The sequence below is a fragment of the Taudactylus pleione genome, unplaced genomic scaffold (assembly GCF_031769625.1).
Source record: "Taudactylus pleione unplaced genomic scaffold, aTauple2 ptg000036l, whole genome shotgun sequence".
Taxonomy (NCBI): domain Eukaryota; kingdom Metazoa; phylum Chordata; class Amphibia; order Anura; family Myobatrachidae; genus Taudactylus; species Taudactylus pleione.
This window is the reverse complement of record NW_028284438.1, coordinates 6,217,060-6,229,430: the sequence shown is the minus strand read 5'-3', so window position 1 is coordinate 6,229,430 and position 12,371 is coordinate 6,217,060.

The window sequence follows — 12,371 nt, the reverse complement described above, 5'->3', positions numbered from 1 at the left end:
CCGGTGAGGACCAGTGAGCAACATCGTGGTCCAGATGTCAGGTACACTAGGGGGTACTTAAGGGGTTTATTGTATGTTTGTTTTTTGCTGTATGTGGTCCCGACGAAGGGGTTGTGACCCCGAAACGTAGTCGTGGAAATACATCTATATATTTTCTTGATTTAAGTCTCTGAGTGCTGTTTTTCTTGCTGGAGCATTTTATATATAATAAAACACACGAGTCAGTGCATAAGTAGCAGCAACGTGTCAGCGTTGTAATTCGCGCTTTTGTCAAGCCAAAACAATATACAGGAACATATTGCACTTACCACATATAAATACTCAACAGCCCCATCGATGACGCCAGATCCCGGCCCCGAAACCGGAAGTGACGGAGACCAGAAGTGACGTTGCCTCACCACGGTTACTATAGGAACCCACAATGTAAACAAACAACATTAAAGACAATGATCAACACATATAACACAATACATACATACAATGTGACTGCATGGAATCATCAAGAACAATACAACTACCTAACTAAAAATAGATAGATAGTTAAGCAGCTGCCTAGATACGCTAAGAATCGACAAAAGGAATGTAACAATCGTACTACATAATAGCGACTAATATTAACATTCACAACTAGGCATAAATATAAATGGAATGTGGCAAATCAGAAATGAAAACAATATCTTATCTAATAAATAAACTGCTCAAACTCGAGAAAGCATAAGATATAATACTGACACAGGATAATAACAAAATTATCATAAATCTATGTGAACCAAGTGCAGGGAATACACTAGATGAAACAATGTAAACCTAGTGTCTCATTCAGACCATGTGGGGAAAGAGAATCCAGGCGCATAATCCACTGTGATTCACATTGCAATAACCTTTGTGCCCTATCAACCCCCCTCACAAGAGAAGGTATGTGATCAATAATACGATAACGCAGAGTTGAAAGATTATGCTGTGCCACGGCAAAATGCATGGCCACAGGCTGCTCACTAGTGCCTGTCAGAAGTGCTGCACGGATGGCAGAGCGATGCTGAGCCATCCGTTCCCTCAGGGTAAATTCGGTTTTGCCTACGTTCCCTTTAGAGCACGGACATGTGATGACATATACTATAAATTTGGTCGTGCATGTTACAAAGTGATGGATGTTGAATTTCATGCCAGTATAGGGATGGAAAAATACTGAACCTGTTTGTAAAGAATGACAGGTAGTACAATTAAAACACCCCAATTTAGGAGTGCCCAAAAATGTAGCGCCTTTATTACTGGTTTTTCCTAAAGGATATATATATATACAGGTTAAGTCTCCAATATCCAAATATTCCGAAATACGGAATATTCCGATATACGGAATATTCTGATATACGGAATTTTTTTGGCATGACTGAGATAATGAAACCTTTGATTTTTGATGGTTCAATGTACACAAACTTTGTCTAAGGCACAAATTATTAAAAATAATGTATAAAATGACCTACAGGCTGTGTGTATAGGGTGTATATGAAACATAAATTAATTTCATTTCTGTACACAAACTTTGTTTGAGCCACAATATTATTCAAAATATTGTATAAAATTATCTGCAAGCTGTGTGTATAAAGTGTATATAACACATAAATGCATTATGTGTGTATATTTGGGTCCCATTCCCAAGATACTTCATTATTAAATGCAAATATTCCAAAATACGGAATATTCCGTTATCCAAAATACCCCTGGTCCCAAGCATTTTGGATATGGGAGACTCAACCTGTATATGTTTTAAAACATGCTGGTCACTTTTTATCAATTTCAGTATTTGTACAATTTGCACTTTAACCCTTACAGTATACCACAAATACTATATTATTATTGTAAGTTGACACTCATATTGTTGAGTAATGCGGTTTTTGCACCTGTGATTCACAGATATTTAAGATTGTTTATTTTAGGGTATTTAACTTTTGGCGCTGTTTCATTCACATTCCCATATATGTATATATATATATATATATATATATATTTTTTTTTTTTATATATATATATATATATATATATATATATTAGGGGTGTGCACCGGCCACTTTTCGTGTTTTGTGTTTTGGTTTTGGATCTGGATCTTTCTTCGTGTTTTGGATTGGTTTTGCCAAAGCCACCCTTCCGTGTTTTGGGTTCTGGGTTTTGTGTTTTGGATCTGTATTTTTTTTAAAAAAGCATAAAAACAGCTAAAATCACAGAATTTGTGGTTTTTTCTGCTCCTATGCTATTATTAACCTCAATAACCTTAATTTCCACTCATTTCCAGTCTATTCTGAACACCTCACACCTCACAATAGTGTTTTTATGTTCAAAAGGTTCCACCGAGGTAGCTGGATGACAATGCTAAGCGACACGATTGGGCAGCACAAACACGTGGCCCATCTAGGAGTGACACTGCAGTGGCAGACAGGATGGCAGTTTGAAAAACTAGGCCCCAAACAGTACATAATGCAAAGAAAAAAAAGAGGTGCAAGATGGAATTGTCCTTGGGCCCTCCTACCCACCCTTATGTTGTATAAACAGGACATGCACACTTTAGCAAACCAATCATTTCAGCGCCAGGGTCTGCCACACGACTGTGGCTGAAATGATTGGTTCGTTTGGGCTCCACAAAACAAGCTGGCAATTAATCTGTCCCTGCACAAACTGGCTCTACGGAGGCAAGATGTCATCCTCATCCTCCTCATCCACCGATTCCTCAACCTCTTCAGTGTTGTGTACATCCTCATCCTCACAGAGTATTAATTCAACCCCACTGGAATCCACAACCACAGGTCCCTCTGTACGTTCTGGAGGCTGGTCTCCCTGAAAGAGTTGATAATTCATTTTTATGAACATCATCTTCTCCACATTTTGTGGAAGCAACCTCCTACGCCTTTCGCTGACAAGCTTCCCGGCTGCACTAAACACTCTTTCGGAGTACACACTGGAGGGGGGGGGGCAACTCAGGTAAAATAGAGCCAGTTTGTACAGGGGCCTCCAAATTGCCTCTTTTTCCTGCCAGTACAGGTACGGACTGTCTGACATGGCTACTTGGATGCTGTCACAGATGTAATCCTTTAACAGACAGATGCATGCTTGTCGCTGCTGCTTTGAGGATGCAGGTGCGGCTACAGCCCACACAATTCACAAAGACAGATAAAAAAATAAGAATTTTTTATTTTTTGTGGAGCGCACTTTGAGGGTTAGACCACCCTTAAACAGACAGAAGCACGCTATTCGCTGCTGCTTTGAGGATGCAGGTGTGTCTACTGCGCATACATTTCACACACAAACACAGAAAAAAAGAAGATTATTTTATTTTGGTTGGAGCGCACTTTGGGGGTTACACCACCTTTAACAGACAGACGCATGCTTGTCGCTGCTGCTTTGAGGATGCAGGTGCGGCTACTGCGCATACATTTCACACACAAACACAGAAAAAAAGAAGATTATTTTATTTTGGATGGAGCGCACGTTGAGGATTACACCACCCTTTAGCAGACAGAGGCACGCTTCTCGCTGCTGCTTTGCGGATGCAGGTGTGGCTACAGCCCACACAATTCACAAAGACAGAAAAAAAAAGAAGAATTTTTATTTTTTGTGGAGCGCACTTTGGGGGTTACAGCACCCTTTAACGGACAAGCCATCCAGCCCTTTACTAATGACACAGGTGAATGCTTGGCGCTGCTCCTTTGTTGATGCACGTGCAGCCACAGTGCACACAATTCACAAACACAGAAAATAATTCCTCCACCATTCTGTCAGTGGTGACAGTATCATATGCAGTGACAGTAGACATGTCAGAAATTGACATTGTTGGCACGTCCTTCAGTCCGGACCAGATGTCCAAACCGGCCCTTGATTCATGACACAGACGCACGCTTGGCGCTGCTGCTGTGTTGATGCACGTGCGGCTACTGCGCATTCATTTCACAGACAAACACAGAAAAAAAGAATTGTTTATTTTTTGTGGAGTGCACTTTGGGGGTTACACCACCCTTTAACAGACTTATGGGACACAGGCGCAAACTTGGCGCTGCTCCTTTGTTGATGCACGTGCAGCCACAGTGTACACAATTCACAAAGACAGAAAATAATTTTTATTTTGTTTGGAGTGCACTTTGGGGGTTACAGCACCCTTTAACGGTCAAGGCAGCCGGCCCATTACTTATAACACAGGTGCACGCTTGACGCTACTTTGTTGATGCACATGCGGCTACTGTGCACAGAGGCCCTGATTCAAAGCCGGACCCTCTGACAGAGCACTCGCTCTGAATCAGGGCCATCCCTGCTCCTTTTTGGAGCGGCCTCGAGGCCGCTCGCATAGCTGTGGGTGACTACCCACAGCTAGAGCGAACGGCCAAAATGATGGTCGTGATGGTCAAGACCATCGCGACCATCGGGCTTGCGACGAGACCCTGCGGTAGGGTCTCGCTGCCACAAGCCCTGGAGTGCTTTTGGCTCTATCAGAGCTAAAAACACTCCCACTGACATCACTAGTGATGTCAGTGGGGCCGGCCCCAGATGGCAGGCTTTCCCATGGGAACGCCTCCGTCTGGGCAGCCACGCCCCGGCACGCCCACCAAAGGGGGCGTGCTGTCAATCACCATCGACAGCACGCCCCCTTTGGTGTGAGACCCATTACGACGGCTTGGCCGTCGTTATTCGGGTCTCATGCATGCGCATGACGGAGCCGCCTCTGTCGTGCACATGTGCACTTGGGCACCATCGACCTGCTTGCGAGCGCTCAGCTCTCGCGAGCGGGTCTGAATCAGGCCCACAATTCACAAATAAAAAAAATATATATTTTTATTTTTTTTGAAGTGCACTTTGGGGGTTACAGCACCCTTTAACGGTCAAGGCAGCCGGCCCTTTACTTATGACACAGGCGCACGCTTGACGCTACTTTGTTGATGCACGTGTGGCTACTGTGCACACAATTCACAAACACAAAAAAATATATATTTTTATTTTTTTTGGAGTGCACTTTGGGGGTTACAGCACCCTTTAATGGTCAAGCCAGCCAGCCCTTTACTTATGACACAGGCGCACGGTGGCGTTACTTTGTTGATGCACATGCGGCTACTGCACACACAATTCACAAACACAGAAAAAAAAAGAATACATTTTTTTTGGAGTGCACTTTGGGCGAGCACCCCTGATGCACAGATCACCCCCTGGACAACACTACAGCACCCCTCTAGGACTGCAGCCTTTATGGGACACTGCACAACACAGTCCAGCCAGCCCCTATAGACTTTGGAGTGGAACTGACTGCAACTGACTGCACAACACAGCCCAGCCAGCCCCTATGGACAGCAGCACAACACAGCCAAGCCAGCCCCTATGGACAACAGCAGCACAACACAGCCCAGTCACCCCCTATGGACTGAGTGGTCACAGCCCCTATGGACAACAGCAGCACAGCACAGCCCAGCCAGCCCTAGCTCCCACCCTCCCTCTTCACTGTCCACAGCCAGAGTGAGAAATGGCGCCGACGCGGGGACCTTTTATAGAATCCAAAACCCGTGAGATCCGGAAGGCGGGATGATGATGTTTTGCCTCTATTTCAGATCCAAGTCAGGCTGGAAAAGTCGAGCTTGACTCGGATACGACTCGGATCAGGGGGGCTCGGGGGGCTTCGGATTTCAGAGATCTGAACCCGCTCATCCCTAATATATATATATAATATATATATATATATATATATATTTATGCTGCAGGACATCTCAGACATTTTACTGTACACTTTGCCAGTGCGGATTAAAGTTCGAAAGGGGATTAGGGCAACTAAGTTGTGGAGACCCCTACCAATAAAATTGTCAATATATTGTGCTGGTGATTTAATTAAAATGTTAATATGTAAACACTCCCAGCAACACAAATGTCCTGTAATGCCCCCGGTTCATATTATGCCACACAGAAACTTCTGTTCGCATACTGTTTGCCATAGTGCCCCCATGTTGGTGATGTAGCTACAGTATGCGTTGGGGACCCAGGGCAACCTCCCCAGCTTTCCAGTTGTCATTCTGGCACTGTACTCTATCAAAGTGTTATACAAGGGTTTTATATTGGCATGTGCGATTAACAAGGAATCCCTGGCGCAGGCAGACATACTTAATTTTGAACTAACAGGAAAGTGATGATAAGAGCAAGTATTACTCTACATCTGAAGCTTAGATATTTCATTTAGTTTGTGCAAACTATACAGTAAAATATTTGTTGGTGGACTTTTAGCGTAGTGCATTGGCTAATGGCTCCAGGGTAAAATCATAGCCAAGGCCCCAATCACATGTCCACCCACTATAACACCACAATAAAGAATACCAGTGCTGCCTGCTTTTTTGGGAGGTTTCCTACAACATGTTGTGTTCGTGCTTCATGTGTATCAAGGATAGGGAAGAAAATAAATAGCATTGAGCCCATGCAACATATAATGTACAATGAGGACGCTCGTGATCCTTGAGCCTGTAGGAGTTGCTACTGCTCATACCCAGTTTGCAGGATGCATTTCAAAATGCCGACAATCATAATGTCGATACAACAATGACGACAGTTATGATGTTGGCATGAAAAATTTCAACATCTGCAGAAAGTCGACATGTTCACATTGCAAACATGTGAATGGCAACATTCTGCAGGGAGTTAGGCTGCGGGATGGGAACATTAGTGTTAAGCAGTAGGAGGAGCATTAGGAAGTAGGAATAAGGGTTAGCATTAATCAACACCGGAACTGATGGATGACAGCCGGAAGTCACCATCACCTGACCAGTGGACCCAGAAGACACCGTCAAAGCTGCCAGAGCTGCCGGAGATCCACTACCAGGTAAGTTGCTGCAGTGCGACACACTGTTTTGTCAACATTCTAATTATGACAACATTTCAGTGATGAATATTAAAATTTTACATGGCGAATGTCGACATAATCAATGTCAGGAAAGCATACCCAACACTTGAAGTTTTTGCTACACCACTGTAAGGTAGTGTAATATTTTACAAATTTTGCATTTGTGTGCTGAGTTGACTTTATCAAGAATAATGTTTTAATCTCTAAATACAACTAAGCTAATTTTATTTAATTTATTTCTCACATTGAATTAGATATATTTTTATTTTTATGGGCATTCAATTTGTAAAAAAAAATATAAATAATATTCTCACAAAAACTCTTTCTGTTGAGTCTCTCTCAGTTAATCTATCGCTACCTCAGAATATTACCCCCAAATTGTATTACCTCATTCTCCCCTGATCAGGAAAATCAGAAAAACAATCATGAAACAAAATATCCCCACAGCTACAGAGAGGGCAATTTTAAAGATGGCATCCGAGAACAGCTGATGTTTTGACAAAGAATTTCTGGCATAGCCAATGATGAGGCTGCTTTAAATTGTTTCAATATTGGCACCAGATTCAGCTACACGAATTGTGGCAGCACCAGTAGTTTCAATGTCGCTGCTGACCTTACTGTTCTGGAATTCCCTCAGTATGATCTGGGTGGAGTGGGTGGAGTCCCACTAAGAAGTTCAGTGCTTGTCTCTCCCTATAACTTTAACATGGCTGACAGTCCTTTGCTTCCTAGGATACTGCAGGTGACACGAAGAGGATCTTTTGGGTATTGTATACGATGTGACTCAACTCTATATTTATTTATATATACCTTATGTATATTATGTGGCATGCCACACACCAAATGCTGCTTCATATTGCCGGGAGTCTTTGGGAAAAGTAAGCGCACCAGAGATCAGCTGGGTGTATATCACAGCAGCCAAAAGGAAAGAGCATTCAGCCACATCCTTACCAAGTTTCCCTGCTTTCTTTGCCTTTGAGGCAGCAGGAACACCAAGGCACACTACAATAGACGATACTGGCCAGAGCAGACAGAGGTCTGTGTTGGAACAAATAACATCAAGTGGGAGCCACTGGTGAACTCCAGGAAGGTGCTGATGCTTCCACTACACATCATATTGGTCCTTATGAAATAATTTGTTAGAGCTCTAAATAAAAAATCATCAGCCTTCAAGTACCTTCAAGTCTTCTTCCCTAAGCAGTCTGAGGCAAAGGTCAAAGCCGGTGTTTTTGTGGGACCACAGATTAAAAAGATCCTGCACTGCAAGGAATTCCCAAAAATGCTTGCTCAGAAGGAGGAAGCTGCTTGGACCAACTTTATTGCAGTGGTTAGGGGCTTCCTGGGCAATCATTAGGCTGAAAACTATGTGGAGTTGGTTGAGACTTTGGTGAAGAACTTTAGCACAATGGGGTGCAGGATGCCCATCAAAGTCCATATTCTTGATGCTCATCATGAGAAGTTCAAGGAGAACATGGAAGCGTACTTGGATGAGCATGGTGAGTGCTTCCACCAGGCAGGGGAGTAGCGAGGGTGGTCCCAGTGGAGCATGAGCTCCAGATACCAAAATGGACAGAGGGCACCATCCAGGGTTCCGGAATTCATGGGGCGCTGCACAGTATGACGGCCACCAGTTAGTTTTATCTCGGTTTGTTTGCTCTATATCCTAAAGAAGTTACAGATCTGTGATTAATTTCTACATTTCATGCTCCCTCAAGCTGCCCAGATTACATGCCCTCCCTCCTCTGTGATCATTTTCTGTCACCTGCCAGATTCAGGGGCGCCGAGAGGGGAGGGAGTGGGTACTGTTTACCCGGGCCCGGGCTTCCTGAGGGGCCCGGCGGGGGCCCAGGTCTGGCACTGCTCCCCCCTCCCTTCTCTCTCTCACAGCAGCCCAGCAAACAGCGTGTGCTGAGCTGCAGTTGGAGACTGCTCATGGCTGCTGGGCCTGTGGGGGGGGAGCGATCACACTGATAGCGCCCCCTGGCTTTGTGCCGGGCTGAGGGGCTTACAGAGCCTCCCTCCCCGGCGTGCATATAACCTCCTCTGAGAGAGCTGCTGCCTCTCACTCTCACACAGTTACCTGCCAGCCTCCTCGCCCAGACTGAGAGCGCGGGACCTGCCGGGAAGTGTAGTCTTCTGTCTCAGCGCGGTATCCGTCACACTGTGGCCATTTCCTTCTGTTCAAACTGCAACTCCCATGAGCCCCTGCAGCTCGGGCTCAGTCAATGGCCGCATGGGAATCAGGATAGCCTGAGATCATGGCTTCTCACAGTGACTGCAAGTATGACTATAAAAGTATTGTAGTGGCCAGGCAGCAGGGGCCACAGGGGCTCAGGGGAGGGGACGCTATTATATGACATGCAGATGTTATATTATAGCAATTAGTAACATGGGCTTAAAGAGAAAGTTGTAACAGTGTTTTTTGTTGTTTTTTTGCTCGAGGGGGCGTGGCCACATACCTGGGCCCGTCAGGGCTCTATATGGCCCTGGTCAGATTAATTACATTCACTTCTCACCTCTTTAATTCCCTCCTCTATTTATCATGGGTTTGGCTCTTTGCCCCTGTCCACTCCTTTCTTTTTGACTTCTGTCACCTCCCCTCCCTAATCAACTCTTTGTCCCTCCCCTCTTCTTTCTTATTGGCTCCTGTCACCACCCCTCTCCTCTCCTTTTCTTATTGGCAGGTATGAGTTTAAAAAAAAATCACTGCTTTGCTATTTAAAGTAATGAGGTGTTCCTAGGTATGACCACAAAGTGTTATTTGAAAGGTGGTGGTAGACAAACATGATTAGTAGTACTCTCATTAATATAGGTAGAATGTATGTTTGTGAAGTGGGAGCATAGCTGAGAATGGAGCTTCCCATAGGTGTTCCCACTCCAGTGAAAGGTGTTTTGGGCAGTAATTGCAGTAATAAGCTGTGCACCCTGTGGAATCTCACTCTAGCACATGATTTCTGTCAATTTAAGCTAAGTGATCAGAATATATAATACAATCTGCTCTACAATCTGCTCTATTGACTAATAACAATGATTCAAATAAAAGAAAAGTTAGATCCTAGGTGCTATACATGAATAACGCAGTGCCAAAGGAGCTACCCCTTAATGTCTCCCCTTTAGAATGGAAGCTCTTACGAGCAGGGCCTCTACCCTCTTGTGCTTCTCCTTACTTTACTTTCATCGACTTCTTACCCCCCACCAGGGCACCTAACACTTGGTTGCTTACGCTCTGTTGCATATCTAGGTGTTATGGTTACTAATGTAGCAATGTATATTATCCATGTCCTTGTCCTATATTGTACTGTATTGCGCTGCGGAACACTTGTGGCACCATATAAATTAAGGATAATAATAATGTCAGATATTGTATCACCAAAGCATTCTATTCCCCCAACTGGACCTCAATGCCCAGCGTGATACTGCCTTTGTTTGCTGTTATACTCTTCATTTCAGTATTCCCCCGCAGGCTGGCCATACCCTAATGGTACAGTTGAGTACAGGGAGAGGGGCGCACTATGACATGCACTTTTTCCAGGTGCCATAGCTTCACGCCACCAGGATATACTGGAGTTTGAACACCGTTATATGTTAATTTTCATACATACGTTGATTTTTTTTCTCACATTGTGTAAAAGAAAATGCAAATCCTCCCTATTTTCACCTGAAATAGTTACATATCAGAGCATAAAATGTCCTGGTCACAAAAGCAAAGTTTGAGAGGAATAAATACCACGTTATGTACTTTTGAGACATAAGCAATGAAGAAACAGCACTTACTACTGAAGGACAAAATATTGTTACACAGTGTAATGCTTCTGCACCTACCTGTCAAAAATGATGCCCCATGCCCTCTCTCTTGTCACATGTACTGCCTCCCACCCCCCACTACTATGATCACACATCATATGTTACTATTGGAAGGAAAATTAGGGTCATATCTGGGAGAATGAGGAGAGAATTGAGAGATGGGGAGGTTATATGACAGAGAGCCTATTTCCAAGATGTACGCACACCTGATGGTTTACGTATATTTCCCTTGGTGTGAGATCTGCTCATTGTGCCACTATGCATGTGCAGATCTCATTCTGTGACATCACTTGCAGTGCTTTGGACGCTGCAGCCTTACTAACAGGCTGAGACTGTTGGGGGCAGAGCTGAGGCGGTGACAAGCAACTTTGATGAAAATAGGATGGTGTGCTAAAGCCAGTGGCTATTTCCTTGGATGCAGCTTCACTTGCTTCAGCATGGTGAATTCCCCAGTCATCAGATGACCAATATGCGTGCAGATGATCTGATGCTGTATATTCGGACACAGCAGCATATGAGAGAAGCTGGCAGGAGGTGCATACTTGCCTACTTTTTATTTTCCTCCCCGGGAGAAGCCTGGGGAGAAGCAGGTGAGAGCCGATGAGGGCCGGGGCCTGACGTGCTGCGTCATTAAGCCCCGCCCCCTCATGGTAAATTGTTGCGATTAGCGCATATTTAAATAGGTGATGGGACCAAATGATGCGATTCTTGTGGAATCACATCATTAAGCCCCACCCCGCACTCCGAGACCCCTGATTGTCGTGGAAATTTTCCCATTCTGCCCACTTCACTAGGAAGTGGGCAGGAATGTGGGAGAAGTGCCTACTCTACCGGGGGTGCGGGGTTTACCTGAAAAATCAGGAGCCTCCTGCGACTTCCGGGAGAGTAGGCATGTATGAGGAGGCCTCCTGCTGCTTTAGCACAGACACATTGGTTATGTAATTAGCATACATCTCTGAATCAGGCTCAGAACTGGCACAGCTAGCAGGCTGTGCTAATCTCTCCTAGCTATTCTTGCAGCTTTTGCTTCCTGCTGCAGCTCTTTTCTTGACCTCTGTTGTTCTGGTTGGACACAAAACATGTAGTAGTCATCGCCTGGAAAACCAAACAATGAGTAAACACTGCATACATGCCTACTGTCCCGGGACTGTCAGAAGCCTCCCGAAAATCTAATGCCGCTACCGGCACCCCACAAGAGTAGGCAAGTCCCCCGCATTGTCCGCCGGCCCCCCGCGACCCCCTGCACCCGCACATAAAAGAGGGTGGTTCGCGGGGCGATGGCGCAAATTCGCTCAGAATCGTGTCATTGTAGCCCCGCCCCCTGCTTTTAATGCCAATAATACTGGCCCATTTCAGCCGCCCCCAAACTCCCTGCTGCACTGACCTATGTGGTTTTCTATTTTTTTTGCAACATCAAATCCTTGCACAATGTACCATGCTTTCTGATGTCTGTTAATTGACTTTAAGTCCTATGGGAGAAAAGCGCTATATAAATACAATTATTATTATTATCAATAAATATAATTGTTTTTGAGTGTCTGCCTTTTAGGAAAAAAATGTCAATAGTAAAGTGAATTAGCTAAACTGGTAATTGGCTGTTACAACTGATAACTCAGCCACTCTTTAAAACTGTGGGGCTGATTCTGAGGTGAACGCGGCCACAGCTGTCCCTTGATGCATTCACTTCTGCGTCTTTATGCTAATGCCATGGCGATTC